We start from the raw sequence: 16,712 nt of genomic DNA, 5'->3' as shown, positions 1-16,712 counted from the left end.
GGAACGGACAAGGAATAAGATGAAAGTGTTTTTAAATTGATTTCGAAAATTTAATTTTGATCATAATTTTTATATTTTTAATTTTCAGAGCTTGTTTTTAATCCAAATATAACATATTTATATGTTTTTGGAATCAGAACATGATGGAGAATAAGATGAACGTAAATTTGGATCGTTTTATAAAAAAAAATTTTGTTTACAATTTTCAGATTTTTAATGACCAAAGTCATAAATTAATTTTTAAGCCACCAAGCTGAAATGCAATACCGAAGTCCGGGCTTTGTCGGAGATTACTTGACCAAAATTTCAACCAATTTGGTTGAAAAATGAGAGCGTGACAGTGCCGCCTCAACTTTCACGAAAAGCCGGATATGACGTCATCAAAGACATTTATCAAAAAAATGAAAAAAAAACGTCTGAGGATATCATACCCAGAAACTCTCATGTCAAATTTCATAAAGATCGGTCCAGTAGTTTAGTCTGAATCGCTCTACACAGACAGACAGACAGACAGACAGACAGACAGACAGACAGACAGACAGACAGACAGACACACATACACCACGACCCTCGTCTCGATTCCCCCCTCTATGTTAAAACATTTAGTCAAAACTTGACTAAATGTAAAAAACACACACACGAACAAACAATTTTAAAACCACTTTTAAAAACAAACAATAAGCAACACACAAACAAACAAACAAACAAACAAACAAACAAACAAATTAGCAACCAATCAAACAAATAAACAAACACACCCACACACACACAAACACATAAGCCTACACACAAACAAACACACAAACAAACAAACAAACAAATTAGCAACCAATCAAACAAATAAACAAACACACCCACACACACACAAACACATAAGCCTACACACAAACAAAGAAACAAACAAAAACATAATTATTGCAACGAAAGACAAGGAAAACGAAAGCAACCAACCGATATATCTATATATCTACTGTATTGATCAGAACAATTATATCCCATTAAATACTGTCTGATTTGAAACATCTCTCTTTCTGTCTCTCTGTCTCTGTCTCTGTCTCTGTCTCTCTCTCTGTCTCTGTCTCTGTCTCTCTCTCTCTCTGTCTCTCTGTCTCTGTCTCTGTCTCTCTCTCTCTGTCTCTCTCTCTCTCTCTCTCTCTCTCTCTCTCTCTCTCTCTCTCTCTCTCTCTCTCTCTCTCTCTCTCCACCCCGACCACCCACCCGACCGCTCCCTCTCTCTCACACATATGATAAGTGTTGTTTAAGGCCCTGACAGTAAAAACCATAAGGCGCATAAATCACACCTTGTTCTGTCAATCTCTAAAACCACTCCCAACGTGTGAAAATAAAATAGTTTCAGTGTGGACAAATACATCACCATGAAGCAATACATCAATGTCCTATCACTGCACACATACATCACCTTAAAGTTAAATGATCATGCCATCTCGTGTCAAGCTTCAAAACTTGTCTTTTTTACAGATGCAGAATTTTTTTTCCAAAGAGAGACAGAATAGAGGGAGGTTCCAACAACGCCCCCCCCCCCCCCTTCCCCCCCTACACCTACCAAGACAGTCTCTACCACCTCTCTAGAGCAGACCTAGTGACCATAGCATGGGTGGGAGCCCAAAATTGTTCCAAGACTGAACTTTTTTTAAGGCCGGGGTCCAGGGGCCGCCAAGGCCCCGGCGGGGTCCAGGGGCAGCGCCCTGGTGGGGGGTCCAGGGGGGCGAAGGCCCCCGGCCGAAAACGAATTTTATGAATTTAAAAGGGTTTCTCTGGCCTCTCCTGAGTTTAATTCTGATAAATAAGAACCTTGTTGGAGATACAAAAAGTAACAAAAACTAAAAATTTTAGGGACCTGGCAAGCATTAGAAACAACAAAAAGTGCACTATCAGTCCATTTGGCATAACACAGTATGAGATGACTATCAATGAGGGCGCAAAAAAAAAAAAAAAAAAAAAAAAAAAAATGTCAAAATTTCTCTGAGACGGAAATCCGTCTGAGACGGAGGAACTCCCACCCATGCCATAGTGAGACCGAGAAAAAGGCCGAGGTGAACGACACAGTTAACACACAAACGAGAGCCACCCGCAGTGTTGGATTGGTTGAAACTGAGATGTGTAACTGAGGGAGTAACTTTTTTGTACGAAATGTTTACTCCGGAGTAAACATCTCGTGGGAGTAATTTTCTCGTGTTACACCGGACTTATTTGACGGGAAAGAAGCGCCTTTCAATACATACATCATTGTCGTATTACTGAACAAGCCACGTACTAAAAAAAAAAAAAAAAAAAAAAAAAAATGCTTCCTCATTGACAATCTAAGTTACGAGGGAAAATCAGTGTCACACTGTCACAATGTCAGGTTTACGACGTTATTGATCACAATGTGAAGTTTAAAATGCAAATGTATACACCTTTAGACATTCATTGAGTCAAAAAGGGGGATACACCCTTTCAATGGGTATGCTGTGTGTGTGTAGTGCTGTCACTTCCTGTCTTGGATCCTCGACAGCACAGCGTGTAAGATGTCAGTATATCAGAATTACATAGCTGGCAGGAGAGGTGGCAGGGGGGGGGGAGGGGGGGGGGGGTGTCTCTGACCGACATTTGCGAGTGTCTTGCTTTGGAGTGATAGTCTTTTCGATTCACGAATGTGGTATAGCGAGTTCTCCCGAACATAAATGTAGCTGCTTTCCGTCTGTCTGTCTGTCTGTCTGTCTGTCTGTCTGTCTGTCTGTCTGTCTCTCTATCTCTATCTCTCTCTATCTCTATCTCTCTCTCTGTCTGTCTCTCTCTCTCTCTCTGTCTCTCTACACTCTGTCTCTCTGTCCATCTTTGTCTGTCTGTCTGTCTCTCTATCTCTATCTCTCTCTATCTCTATCTCTCTCTCTGTCTGTCTCTCTCTCTCTCTGTCTCTCTCTCTCTCTGTCCATCTCTCTCTCTCTCTGTCTCTGTCTCTGTCTCTCCATCTCTTTCTCTCTCTCGCCCTTTATCTCTTTTTCTCTCTCTCTCTCTCTCTCTCTATCTCTCTCTATCTCTCTCTCTCTGTCTGTCTGTCTGTCTGTCTGTCTCTCTCTCTCTCTCTCTCTCTCTTTCTATCTCTCTCTCTCTCTCTCTCTGTCTGGCTGTCTCTCTCTCTCTGTCTCTCTCTGTCTCTCTCTCTCTCTGTGTCCATCTCTCTCTGTCTGTCTGTCTCTCTCTCTCTCTGTCTCTGTCTCTGTCTCTTTGTCTGTCTGTCTCTCTCTCTCTGTCTCTGTCTCTTTCTCTGTCTCTGTCCATCTCTCTCTCTCTGTCTCTGTCTCTGTCTCTCCATCTCTTTCTCTCTCTCGCCCTTTATCTCTTTTTCTCTCTCTCTCTCTCTATCTCTCTCTCTCTATCTCTCTCTCTCTATCTCTCTCTGTCTGTCTGTCTGTCTGTATCTCTCTCTCTCTGTCTCTCTCTCTGTCCATCTCTCTCTCTCTGTCTCTGTCTCTGTCTCTCCATCTCTTTCTCTCTCTCTCGCCCTCTATCTCTTTCTCTCTCTCTCTCTTTCTCTCTCTCTGTCTCTCTCTCTCGCCCTCTCTCTCTTTCTCCCCCCTCTCTCTCTCTCTGTCCCTCTCTCTCTCTGTCTCTGTCTCTCTCTCCTTCTCTGTCTCTCTCTGTCTCTCTCTCGTCCTCTCTCTCTGTCCCTCTCTCTCTCTCTCTCTGTCTCTCTCTCCTTCTCTGTCTCTCTCTCTCTCTGTCTCTCTCTCTCTCGCCCTCTCTCTCTCTCCCCCCCCTCTCTCTCTCTCTCTCTGTCCATCTCTCTCTCTGTCTCTGTCTCTCTCTCTCGCCCTCTATCTCTTTCTCTCTCTCTCTCTCTCTCTCTGTCTCTCTCTCTCTGTCTCTCTCTCTCGCCCCCTCTCTCTCTCTCCCTCTCTCTCTCTCTCTGTCCCTCTCTCTCTCTCTCTCCTTCTCTGTCTCTCTCTGTCTCTCTCTCTCTCTCTGTCTCTCTCTCTCTCTGTCTCTCTCTCTCTCTCCTTCTCTGTCTCTCTCTCGTCCTCTCTCTCTCTCTATGGTGAAATAGTGGAAAAAAAGTCGACCATCACAAACTGCTGTGTGTTAATATTGATAACAACTTGTCTTGGTCAACCCACATAGAGCAACTTAGTAAAGTGGTGTCAAAGAAAGTGTATCTCTTATCTAGAATTAAACACTTTCCGAACTGCCACACCAGAAAGTTATTCTTCATTGCTCATATTCAATCTGTTATTGATTACGCATCGACTCTATGGGACTCAGCAAGTGAAAATTCCTTAAAACCACTTAGCAGATTACATAAAAGAGCGCTAAAAGTAGTATTACTAAAGCACACTACCCTCACAGAGTTAGACTACATACATTTAGGGATCTTACCTCTAAAGTCAAGACTGCTTTTTAACAAAGGAATCTTTATGCATAAATTATATATCCGAAACTCTACCCCAAACCATTTGTTCAAAGTTCTATTTGAAGAATTCACACCACCTTATGAAATTTAACACTCCTCTTCCTAGGATAGACTTATTTAAGTCTAGTCTAGTTTATTCAGGTGGCCGTCTCTGGAACGCTCTTCCGAATGCCTTACGGGAAGCTACCAGCACAGATTCTTTCAAAAACAAATATATATCCCATTTAAGGAAAATAGTATATTCTTGATTGTTATGTCCTTTGGGACACAGTCACTCACTTTTGATTTATTGTTTTGTTCACGAAATTATGATGTTCTGCACAATATCCATTGTCTTGCAGAGTTGATGTACTATTGCATAGTATTCTGACTCTAATTGACTTGCAAATTTTTGCTTTACATCTGGTCATGAACATTTATAAACTACAATGTTTCATATAATGCGCTTATGTACATAAATTTATCCCGTTTCACTAATTATTATGTATGTATGCAGTAGTAGTTATTATAGTAGATTTAGTCCCTCTTCAGAGGGCCAGATGCAAAAAAGTATACCAATGCTTATTCTGTTACCCTCGTAAAATAAAGAATTGTCATTGTCATTGTCATTGTCTCTCTCTCGCCCTCTCTCTCTCTCTCTCTCTCTCTCTCTCTCTCTCTCTCTCTCTCTCTGGCACTCTCTCTCTCTCTCTCTCTCTCTCTCTCTCTCTCTCTCTCTCTCTCTCTCTCTCTCTCTCTCTCTCTCTCTCTCTCTCTTAAAGACAGATATTTCTCATTCCTTATACATGGCACATTTGTTCTCACTTAGCCTGAACATGTTTATATTGTTGATGCCTTATTTTTACCTTTTACACGTTTCAGTAGATACATGTACCTAATTAATTTCATAACATGACTTATGTAACGATGCTACATTGTTATTATTTGCAACGTAGTTGTTCCATTGATTCCTCAGTTCACAGAATTTTTCTTTCCTCGAAGTTGCACACGTTTTTGCTTGATTGATACAGTTTTCATTATGCCTTTGACAATAATATGTCATGTTCGCTTGTATGTATATTTTTGTTTGTTTTTTTAGTCTGTTAATCGTTTGCTTGTTCATTGTTTGTTTTTATTACTTCTTTAATTGATATTCCAACATTTTTTAAACGTATTGTCATTAGATTAAACCCTCCCATGGGCGAGGGCTGGATGTAAAAAAGCACCTGTTTGCTTATGCCACTACCCTCGTAAATAAAGAATTTGTCATTGTCATTGTCATTGTCTCTCTCGCCCTCTGTGTGTGTGTGTGTGTGTGTGTGTGTGTGTGTGTGTGTGTGTGTGTGTGTGTGTGTGTGTGTGTCTGCGTGTGTATGTGTGTGTGCGTGCGTATATGTCTGTGTGTGCGTGCGTATATGTCTGTGTGTGTGTGTGTGTGTGCATAATGTGTGTATGTGTGTGTGTGAGTGTGTGTGTTGTATTGAGTGCGAACGTGATTGCTGGCATGCAGCGCGCGTGTGTGTGCGAGTCGACTTTTCTTTTCCTTTGTATTATATTGACATACATGTACATTTCAATGTTCTATCATGCATTATGTATTCGTATAGGTAATGTTGTAATTAGTAATACTGTATGATTGCGATTGACAATTGTTCTTTGATTGTCTTTATTTTTATGTCTTAGTTTAGCAGGGAGAGATTGTAAGACAAGGCGTGAGCCTAAAATCTCCATCCTTCGTTCGTTCGTTCTCTCTCTCTCTCTCTCTCTCTCTCTCTCTCTCTCTCTCTCTCTCTCTCTCTGTCTCTCTTTCTCTCTCTCTCTCTCTCTGTCTTTCTCTCTCTCTCTCTCTCTCTCTCTCTCTCTCTCTCTCTCTCTCTCTCTCTCTCTCTCTCTCCCGCTTTCTCTTTCTCTGCCTGTGCTTGTCTTTGTCTGTCTGTCTGTCTGTCTCTCTCTGTCTGTCTGTCTCTCTCGTTTCCTCTCTCTTCCTCTTATCTATCCCTCTCCCTCTTTCTCTCACATACGAATGCGCGCGCGCTCACTCACACACACACACACACACACACACACACACACACACACACACACACACACACACACCCACACACACATACGATATAAAATAAATACATTGACTGAATGAACCCTTATAGGAGTGACAAGCTACTGAGAACCGACGTCACAGTTTAGGCCAGTCCGACAGTTACATAGCTATGGGGATAATAATATGTCAATGGATATAATTCATAATATCCGGGGAACCGTCCACTAGGCGACGTACCGCTGGTGAAACCAATGACATTCACGTTTAATGTCCGGCCTACGGCGGTCCTGGATTCAGCCCGAAGTCCACTTTGCAAAGACTACACGAAGTCTTTTTTTTATGAGAAAACAAATTGATCAAGCTCCGCGCGGCCAGCTTCGCGAAGTGGACTTCGTCCAGTTCTTCTTCTTCTTCTTCTTCTTCTTCTTCTTCTTCTTCTTCTTCTTCTTCTTCTTCTTCTTCTTCTTTGTTCATGGGCTGAAACTCCCACGTTCACTCATGTTTTTGCATGAGTGTGTTTTTACGTGTATGACCGTTTTTACCCCGCCATTCAGGCAGCATACGCCACTTCCGGGGGAAGCATACTGAGTATTTTCGTGTTTCTATAACCCACCGATCTTTTCCGTGCGCACTTGGTCTTGTGCTTGCGTGTACACACGAAGGGGGACAAGGCACTAGCAGCGGTCTGCACATACGTTGACCTGGGAGATCGGAAACATCTCCCCCCCCCCCCCCCCCATAACCAACCAAGCGCGGGCGGGATTCGAACCCATGACCTTCCGCTTTAGAGGTCGGAGTCTTATGCACGCCCGTCTGACCAAAGGCAAAATAACAACCTTGTAAATCCCTGTGTCAGTGCACACACACACGACGGTCGACGCAGGTGTGTGCTGCTGACGACTCCGAATAGACGACATACACAACCCAGGTGAAGTACGCCAAGTCTCAAGCCTTATTGCTGACACCCATTTGTCATACGCTCCTGTATAATGCCAACAGGTGACGGGATCACTTGTTACAATGGTACATGCTACACTAATCTGTTGTACCTTTTCCTCTTTGTGCTTCACGTGAAGATTTTCGTGGCTGGTGCCGCGCACACCACTGATAATTATAGTCCGAATGGCTTCCACATGTAATTTTCCAGTGCAGTTGACCAGTACTCGGTGCAGTTGTCACATAGGATGTCTGCGTAGTCAAAATGTGGAAGAACGAAAGATGTATACATTGTTTCCAGACTTTTACGATGTAATCTATATTTATAATATCTTAAACAATTAATTAATAAAGTGACCTTTTTTACGATGCTTCTCACTTGGAAGTCCCACTTACAATTATTCTGCAAAATTACGCCAAGATGTTTATGCTCGTTCACGTTTCCCAAAAAATGATTGGCTCGGTTGGGATATTATCACGTTTAATGTCTCAGGTCCGTTTTTGTTTCGTTAAATTTAACTTTCCACCGTTTTGCCCAGGTACTAATTTGATTTAGGTCTACGTTCAAAATCTGCGCTCTTCTGTTTGGATCTTCTCAGGACATGGACATGCTCGTGTCATCAGCAAACAACTTTATATCAGATTCAGTATCATTCACAATGTCGTTAATATATACCAGAAATAACAATGGGCCACGCATTGAACCTTGTGGAACACCTGCCGGGATACATTTTATTGCAGACTTAGCACCCTTAATAACAACAGCCTGATGGGGATTTGTTAAACAATCGTGAGACCATTTCAACAATTGTCCTCTAATTCCTACTAATTCCAGTTTGTATAATAACCCTTTTTCAAATGCCATCAAAGGCCCTTCACTTGGCTTCCTTGCACAATTTTCGGATCAAAGATTTCTGTTTGAAGTATCACGTGACCTCCACCGAAGTAAGGGTACCCCACATATCGACCTGACAATAACGTCTGGTACCAATTAAAAAATCGACACAAATTCAGAATAGGCGCAACCTTGGTAACGTTTACATTCGAGAAGAAAGAAAAAACATTGATCTATTCAGAACAGGTTGCTTTATGTTGCTATCTTGCGTATGTTTTGTGTTATATCATTTCTACTGATGCAGGTGTGGAACGCACGAGCAGTAGTAAACGAGAGGATTGTGCGTCCATGTTGAGGGGTACCATGACAAAAAGCGCTTTATTTCAGCGACGCCTAAATGGATTGATTCGAAACTTTGAGGAGCTAAAGTCTATATACGAGACTTACCCTGGGTGACATTTTGGATCACTACATGCTTGCAATCAAATATTATGCACTCTTCCGGGAAATGTTTTTAAACCCGTCACAGGTTTGTGAATTTACATCCTCAAAATTCATGACTGTGCATGCATACAGACAAATGGTTGTTTAAAGAACTGCCAAAGTTTCATTTGAGTATAACGACTGACGGACATTTGCTAGCCATGTACACACACGAGAAAAAAATGAAACGTTCAGGCTGTTTGCTATTGACAGCGGTTATCGCTGAATGCCTCTCAAAACATGCTGCGGTCACGGATGACTGGACATGGCTGTCGCTCTGCAATTCTCCAAAAATATTTGACCGTGTTTACAGGACTAGGAAACGTAAACTAATGATTGTATTTATCAGAAACGTTGGCAGTATTTGTAACATTTATTTGTCTGTACGCATGCAAAGTCATGATTGTTTTGGATGTAAACCTTTAAACTTATGGCACGTTTTAAAACATTTTCCGGACGATTGCTTATCATTTCAACAAATATCTGTAGCGATGCGAAATTTTACCGGACGTACGTCTCGTATGTAGACTTAAGATCCTGAAAGTTTTTAAGGAATCTATTTAGGCATTGCTGAAATATAGCGCTTTTTGTCCTGGTACCCCTCAAAATGAAGGCAAAAACCTCTCGTTTTCTACTGCTCATGCGCTCAACACCTGCATCAGTAGAAATGACACAACACAAGAGATACACCAGATAGCAAAACAAAACAACCTGTTCTGAATAGATAAAGGATTGGGCCTTCTCCTCGTTTGTAAACGTTGGCAACTTAAGCCTATTCTGAATTTTTGTTGATTTTTAAATTGGTACATTTCGTTTTTGTCAGGTCAATTTTGGGGGTATCATTACTTCGGCGGCGGTCACGTGATACCTACAACAGAAATTTGTGATCTGAAACGTGTGCCCGGTAGCCAAGTAAAGGGCCTTTAATGGCATATACCGTTGAAATGAAATGACACGGCAATGAATGTTTTAGTTGGGGTACGAAAATGGGTGCAATATTTTTTTTGCTCAGTTTATATGAGTGTAGCTGCGTGTGTGTGTTTGGAGGGGTCGGTAGTACACTGGCAGAAATATACCCTGCGAATGTGGTGAATTTCGAGTTTGATACAATGATAACTAACTGACAACGAACAAACAAACAAAAACAAAAAACACACAAACAAGCTAACAAGCTAACATACAAACCTACTAACTAACTAGGAAGAAAAAAATTCTTTCTTTATTTGGTGTTTAACGTCGTTTTCAACCACGAAGGTTATATCGCGACGGGTAGGAAGAAATGATATTAGCGTAATCGTGTGTCTGTTAAAACTTTGTTTTGTTTTGGTTGGTGTTTCTTTTTGTCTCTTACCCACATTGTTACTATCATTATGACAATCACCAACTTTCTTTCTTTATTTGGTGTTTAACGTCGTTTTCAACCGTTCAAGGTTATATCGCGACGGGGAAAGGGGGGGATGGGATAGAGCCACTTGTTAATAGTTTCTTGTTCACAAAAGCACTAATCAAAAAATTGCTCCAGGGGCTTGCAACGTAGTACAATATGACCTTACTGGGAGAATACCATGTTTCCAGTACAAAGAACTTAACATTTCTTACATACTGCTTGACTAAAATCTTTACAAACATTGACTATATTCTATACAAGAAACACTTAACAAGGCCGTAAAAGGAGAAACAGAATCCGTTAGTCACCTCTTACGACATGCTGGGGAGCATCGGGTAAATTCTTCCCCCTAACCCGCGGGGGGCACAATCACCAACACCACTACATGCATCGAGAAAATCTTTAAACTTTGAAATAATCCCCCTGATCTCATCCAAAAAACAACATCGCTGTGTACATTTAAACCGTCTACCAAATAACATTTATAAAGATCTCGGATTCTTATAACCACTTTGCTCCTTAATGATTATATCTACTTCTATGTATGAGGAAACGTTTTTTGCAAAATATCCACACACAAAAATCGTTTAAACCAACCTACCTGCGTTTGAGAAGACGAAACTGCGGATTCTGGAACTGTTCTTGATCCGGATCCTGCTGCTACGTTTAACACCCGATACCCGGATGCGCCGCCATTTGTAGAACCGTAGGCACTTCGGGTACCATACCGAGACTGACCCACCACGATAGGAGAACGTAGAACAAGTAGATGAACGGCGAACATGTACACACACTTGACCAAGTTGGCGGTATCCATGTTAGTTTGTTTTGTTTTTATCGTGGTGCTTTGAGTTTGTTGTTGAAGAAGTAGTTAAAGAAATGTGTTGAAGAACGATCTATCCCTCGACCGACATGTTTGTGTGCACAGCTTCGTTGCGGTCGTCGTGCTGCTGCCGCGGTGACGTTCGGTGACGTAAGTGCTGTGCAGCCGTGGAGAAGCGTGTGCTGCAGAGAGGTGTACGTCACGGAGGCTCGTCGTCACCTGTGGAGCCCTCCAAAGCAGAGAACGACTGGCGCACCTTTGATAGAGGAGGAGGGGCAGGTGTGTTTATGAGTGACGGAGAGAGAGAGAGAGAGAGAGAGAGAGAGAGAGAGAGAGAGAGACAGAGAGAGACTGAGACAGAGACAGAGAGAGAGAGACAGAGAGAGAGACAGAGAGAGAGAGAGAGAGAGAGAGAGAGAGAGAGAGAGAGAGAGTGAGACAGTGAGGGAGAGATAGAGACAGAGGGATAAGACAGACAGACAGAAAAAGAGAGAGAGAGAGAGAGACAGAGACAGAGAGAGAGACAGAGACAGACATAGAGAGAGAGAGACAGAAATATAGAGAGCGACAGAGAGTGAGACATATACAGAGGATGAGAGACTGTGTGTGTGACAAGAGCAGAAACAAACGATCATCCCTTTCTGGGGGGTTCAATTGGCCTTAGGGAAGAACACAGGTGAAAGAGTAGGGAGAGGAGAAGGAGGGGAGTGGGGGGGGGAGGGGGGAGGGGGCAAATAATTTTGTCTTTACGAACGGGCTGAGGACAAAGTGGTATTTGTCAGGTTGTGCAAATAAGGGAAGGCTAGGAGGGATGTGTTTGGGTGACTATGTGAACGCGAGTAAGTAAGATTATTATAGGAAGATTTGGCGGACGATGGGCAGTAGACGGCTCGCCTCGCTGCAGAGAGTTTTGTCTTGCTGAGGACGAAGTGGGTATTTGACATGTGGTGAAATGCGGGCAGGCATAGGAGGGATGTGTTTGGATGAGTATCAGTGTGTACGCTTATAAGAAAGACAATTATACGAAGAGCTGGGAGGCGAGGGGCGGGGGGGAGGGGGGGGGCGATGGCTGAGAGTTTTGTCTCTCGGACGGACTAGGGACAAAGTAGGGTTCTGGTAGGGAGGGGGGTGTGTTTGGGTGAGTAAGACAATTATAGGAAGAGTTGAGAGACGAGGGCCGGTGGGAGGGGAGGGTGGCAGAGAGAGAGAGAGAGAGAGAGAGAGAGAGAGAGAGAGAGAGAGAGAGAGAGAGAGAGAGAGAGAGAAACTGGTGTTCTGAAACAGCCTCAGAGAGAGAGAGAGTGAGAGAGAGAGAGAGAGAGAGAGAGAGAGAGAGAGAGAGAGAGAGAGAGAGAGAGAGAGAGAGAGCTTCCGACTACAGAATGGTGTGTGAAGCCAGCGCCTACATTTTGCATTCGAGCAATTTGGGATTGTCTTGTTTCAAACGAGGTGGTGTGCAAGCAAAGTCAGCGTTGACATCTCACAGCAGATCTGTGGATTATCGTGCGACGATCGAGTCGGGGGCAAGGAACAGCAGGAAGCAACGATGAGTCTTTTTCTATATATTGTTACCTTTCTTTCCTGTTGCTGGTGCATATGAGTATTGTGCGGACAGATGCGACTGCGAGTGCTTTTTGCCCCCTTGATGTTGTGTTGTGTGGTTATTGTTTTGCTTGTTTCATACCCACACCAAAACCTGACAACCCCGCCCCCCCACCCTCCCTCTCTCCCTCACCCACAATCCACTCACACACACACACACACTAACACACACCCACATACACACACGCACACACTCACACATACACACACACGCACACTCACACACACTCACACACACACACATACACACACACACACACACACACACACACACACACACACACACACACACACACCAATGATCACCCCCCCCCCCCCCCCCGCCACCCTTCACTTGCGGATCAAACCCGCAACGCAGACGATCATATTATTGATTACATATTCATTGCGTGGTGTGTCATAGGTCACTGTTTTGTTTTGTTGTTGTTTGTGTTATTGCAGAATCGGTTTAATCTTATTGGTACGTGTCTCTCCATTACATTTTCATCGCCCTCCCACCCTGCCCCTTTCAGTATTCCACACACCCCCCCTCTCTCTGTTTTCTGTGGTAAATATATTAGTGATCGAATGTTGAAGCCAGGTTGGGTCAAAGGTCACAGAAGATTTGCGTCGTGCAGCGAAGGAAAGATAAACGGGATCTTTTCATTTCATTTTTCATTACTTTATTGTCCCATCGCTGGGAAATTCGGGTCGCTTCCTCCCAGTGGAAAGCTAGCAGCAACGGAGTCGCGCTACCCAGGTGTCTGCGTGTTTAGGTGTATTCAGCCACCTGCACTTATGGCAGAATGACCAAGGTCTTTTACGTGCCATTGTGATGACACGGGGGTGGGACATGGCTTCCGTCTCTGGGTCTGCACATAAAGTTGACCCGTGTCCGTCCCGGCCCGGATTCGAACCAGCGACCTCTCGATCACAAGTCCAGTGCTCTACCAGCTGAGCTACCCGGGCCCCTCTTTGTTTCTCTTTGCCTCTTTGTTTGTCATTAGACCTGTCATTCTGCTTGCCCGATTTGTTTGTCATTAGACCTGTCATTCTGCTTGCCCGATTTGTTTGTCATTAGACCTGTCATTCTGCTTGCCCGATTTGTTTGTCATTAGACCTGTCATTCTGCTTGCCCGATTTGTTTGTCATTAGACCTGTCATTCTGCTTGCCCGATTTGTTTGTCATTAGACCTGTCATTCTGCTTGCCCGATTTGTTTGTCATTAGACCTGTCATTCTGCTTGCCCGATTTGTTTGTCATTAGACCTGTCATTCTGCTTGCCCGATTTGTTTGTCATGAGACCTGTCATTCTGCTTGCCCGATTTGTTTGTCATTAGACCTGTCATTCTGCTTGCCCGATTTGTTTGTCATTAGACCTGTCATTCTGCTTGCCCGATTTGTTTGTCATTAGACCTGTCATTCTGCTTGCCCGATTTGTTTGTCATTAGACCTGTCGTTCTGCTTGCCCGATTTGTTTGTCATTAGACCTGTCATTCTGCTTGCCCGATTTGTTTGTCATTAGACCTGTCATTCTGCTTGCCCGATTTGTTTGTCATTAGACCTGTCATTCTGCTTGCCCGATTTGTTTGTCATTAGACCTGTCATTCTGCTTGCCCGATTTGTTTGTCATTAGACCTGTCATTCTGCTTGCCCGATTTGTTTGTCATTAGACCTGTCATTCTGCTTGCCCGCCGTTTGTTTGTCATTAGACCTGTCATTCTGCTTGCCCGATTTGTCAGATGTCTGCATTTCTTGTTGATATGTTCTTTGATTTGTTGTTATTATTATTATTATTATTATTATTATTTAAGTTATTGAGACATCCCAGTGCACTAAGGGATTTATAGAGCAAATCGAGAAAATTCATTATTGAACGAAGCGCATAGCGCTGAGTTCAATAATTATTTTCGAGATTTGCTCTATAAATCCCTTAGTGCACTGGGATTGTTTCAATAACGATATTGTCAGTACCGCCATAGAAAAAAGAAGATTCCAAACGCACACTTTGCTACGCGCATTTGAATAGGCATAACTGTGTGGTCAGGTCGTGTACAGTAAGATCTACTTTTGTGTGGGCCGGTGTCTCAAGTGTGTCGTGCTTTCGTCACACGCATTTTAATTTCTGTTGGTAAATTCCAGTGTAGTGTTAAAGCTGAACAGTGATGATCTTTCAGAGACCTCATTTGAACTCTGAGAAAGGACTCTGCTCTTCATTATTTGCGATTCGAAACCTTCAGTCGAGCGTCGATGGATTGACCGTGCGGAGTGACTCCCCTTGAATTGACTTCCCCACGAATTCGAAGGACTCGACTGTTCGCACATTTTCAAAATAAATGTGGCATATATCTCGTGTTGTATCTTCACTCATCGGGGAGTCTGATACTAAATATGAACGGTAAGAATGCTCTGAACCCTACACGTATTATATCCCGATGGGTTTTTCGTTCACATTTGACCAACATGTTAATTTGCTGAGCGGGGTTTATGTCGTCTGCTACTGCTAGGCTAGAACAATCGAACCACTGCAGTCTGCACTGTCACTGAGTCTGCACGAATAAGGCAGGCTGGTAATAAGTCTTATAATTATATGGTAAGAACGTTCTGAACCCTACACGTTTTCGATTACGATTGTTCTTGCCTTGAAATAATAATTCGGAAACCATTCATTTACTGAACTGATGCAGTCGTATTTCAGTGTAGTCTGCTAGAGTCGATCGAATCAGTCTTCCAAATGCTGTGTACGTTATCGGAATAACACTTGTGTTTTCTGTTAGCCGCTTGGAATTGTACTGATACTAACTCATCATTTGGAAATGTGGATGATAAGCTACATGCCACTAACACAGCATATTATGAGAAGAATCTATGCAAGTCGGCGAAAATGAGATGAAACACAGCGGCTTCTAGTTTTAGATCACTGGCACTGGCACAGGCACATGCAATCTGTCAGAAAAAAACCCACTTCTGCTTTAATTGAGAAGCAGGGGATTTATGGTCATTTGGTATTGTGGAGAATATAAGCTACATGTCATTAATTAATTCTGAGGATGAGAGTACAGTCTCGCTTTGGCAAAGGGCGTAAGAATACGCTCTGTGGAAAAGTTAGCGCACTCCAAGAGTGCGCTAACAGATTTAAGCGCATCGCCATTAGCCAATCAACTGGTTCACATCAGTCATGTGACACCAGTACTTACTGACAATTATTATTATTATTATTATTATTATTATTATTATTATTATTATTATTATTATTATTATTATTATTATTATTTATTTGCGCTTAGTTTATCGATACAACGTCTTGTGCACGGGTCAAAATTTGTGTGTCAGGGGTCAATTGGTTTGACTTGAACTTGAAGTTCGTGTTTCTCCGAACGTCTGAGATACACGCACTCAATGACTTTGTAAGGAGACAAAACATACCGCTAGGTTTTATTTGTTTGCGATAAGGCATGAATGAATTACCTTTCATGAAGTAGTGTTGTTGTTTGTTTACTTTTTCGTTTGCCAGTTCGTTTGGGGAACATTGTGAAGCAGTGTCGTCTGTCTAGGTCTGGGGAAACGCCAATGAAAAGAGCCGACGAATCCCCGAGCGTTTCTATTGGGTTTGCTTTTGATAATCCATGTAACCTGCTTCCTGTAACTATGGGAACTGGGGATTTATTGCATGGGGAACAGGATTTTTTTTTTATTCCCCAGCTGGTTATGAATGAAAACTCGTGAAAAAGAGGACAAAACTTTGTGAAAGGGGAATAATAATTTCTTGCAAAAAGTGGGCATAACATTTTTACTCGGGAGTACAACTGTCGTGGGGAGTAATTTCATCGTGCAAAGGGGGAGTATTGTTTTCGTGAGGGGAGTAACATTGTTGTACGGAATAATCCACCTGTCGTGGGGAGTAATTTCCTCGTGCAAAGGGGGAGTATTTTTGTCGTGAGGGGAGTAACATTGTTGTACGGAATAATCCACCTGTCGTGGGGAGTAATTTCCTCGTGCAAAGGGGGAGTATTTTTGTCGTGAGGGGAGTAACATTGTTGTACGGAATAATCCATCTGTCGTGGGGAGTAATTTCCTCGTGCTACAGCGGGCCTCAAGGAAACTCCCATAAAAACAAAGTTGTTGCACTCTCACTTGCAACATACAACGGTTTTATCGTTGAAGGTGTTGGTCACAGGTTTTTTCTGTAATATGACAACTTCACTGGAGGTTAGGCTGGTGAGTATTCGAGAATGG

General features: G+C 42.8%; 1 non-coding gene across 1 annotated transcript; it reads right to left on the bottom strand.

The window, feature by feature from the left end:
• Nucleotides 1-13,372: 13,372 nt before the first annotated feature.
• Trnat-ugu (transfer RNA threonine (anticodon UGU)) lies at nucleotides 13,373-13,445 on the bottom strand. The gene has a single exon. It is a non-coding gene; the product is annotated as a tRNA-Thr (tRNA).
• Nucleotides 13,446-16,712: the final 3,267 nt, after the last annotated feature.

This window comes from Littorina saxatilis, linkage group LG16 (genome assembly GCF_037325665.1).
Source record: "Littorina saxatilis isolate snail1 linkage group LG16, US_GU_Lsax_2.0, whole genome shotgun sequence".
Lineage (NCBI taxonomy): Eukaryota > Metazoa > Mollusca > Gastropoda > Littorinimorpha > Littorinidae > Littorina > Littorina saxatilis.
This window is presented reverse-complemented; position numbering and strand designations above follow the sequence as displayed.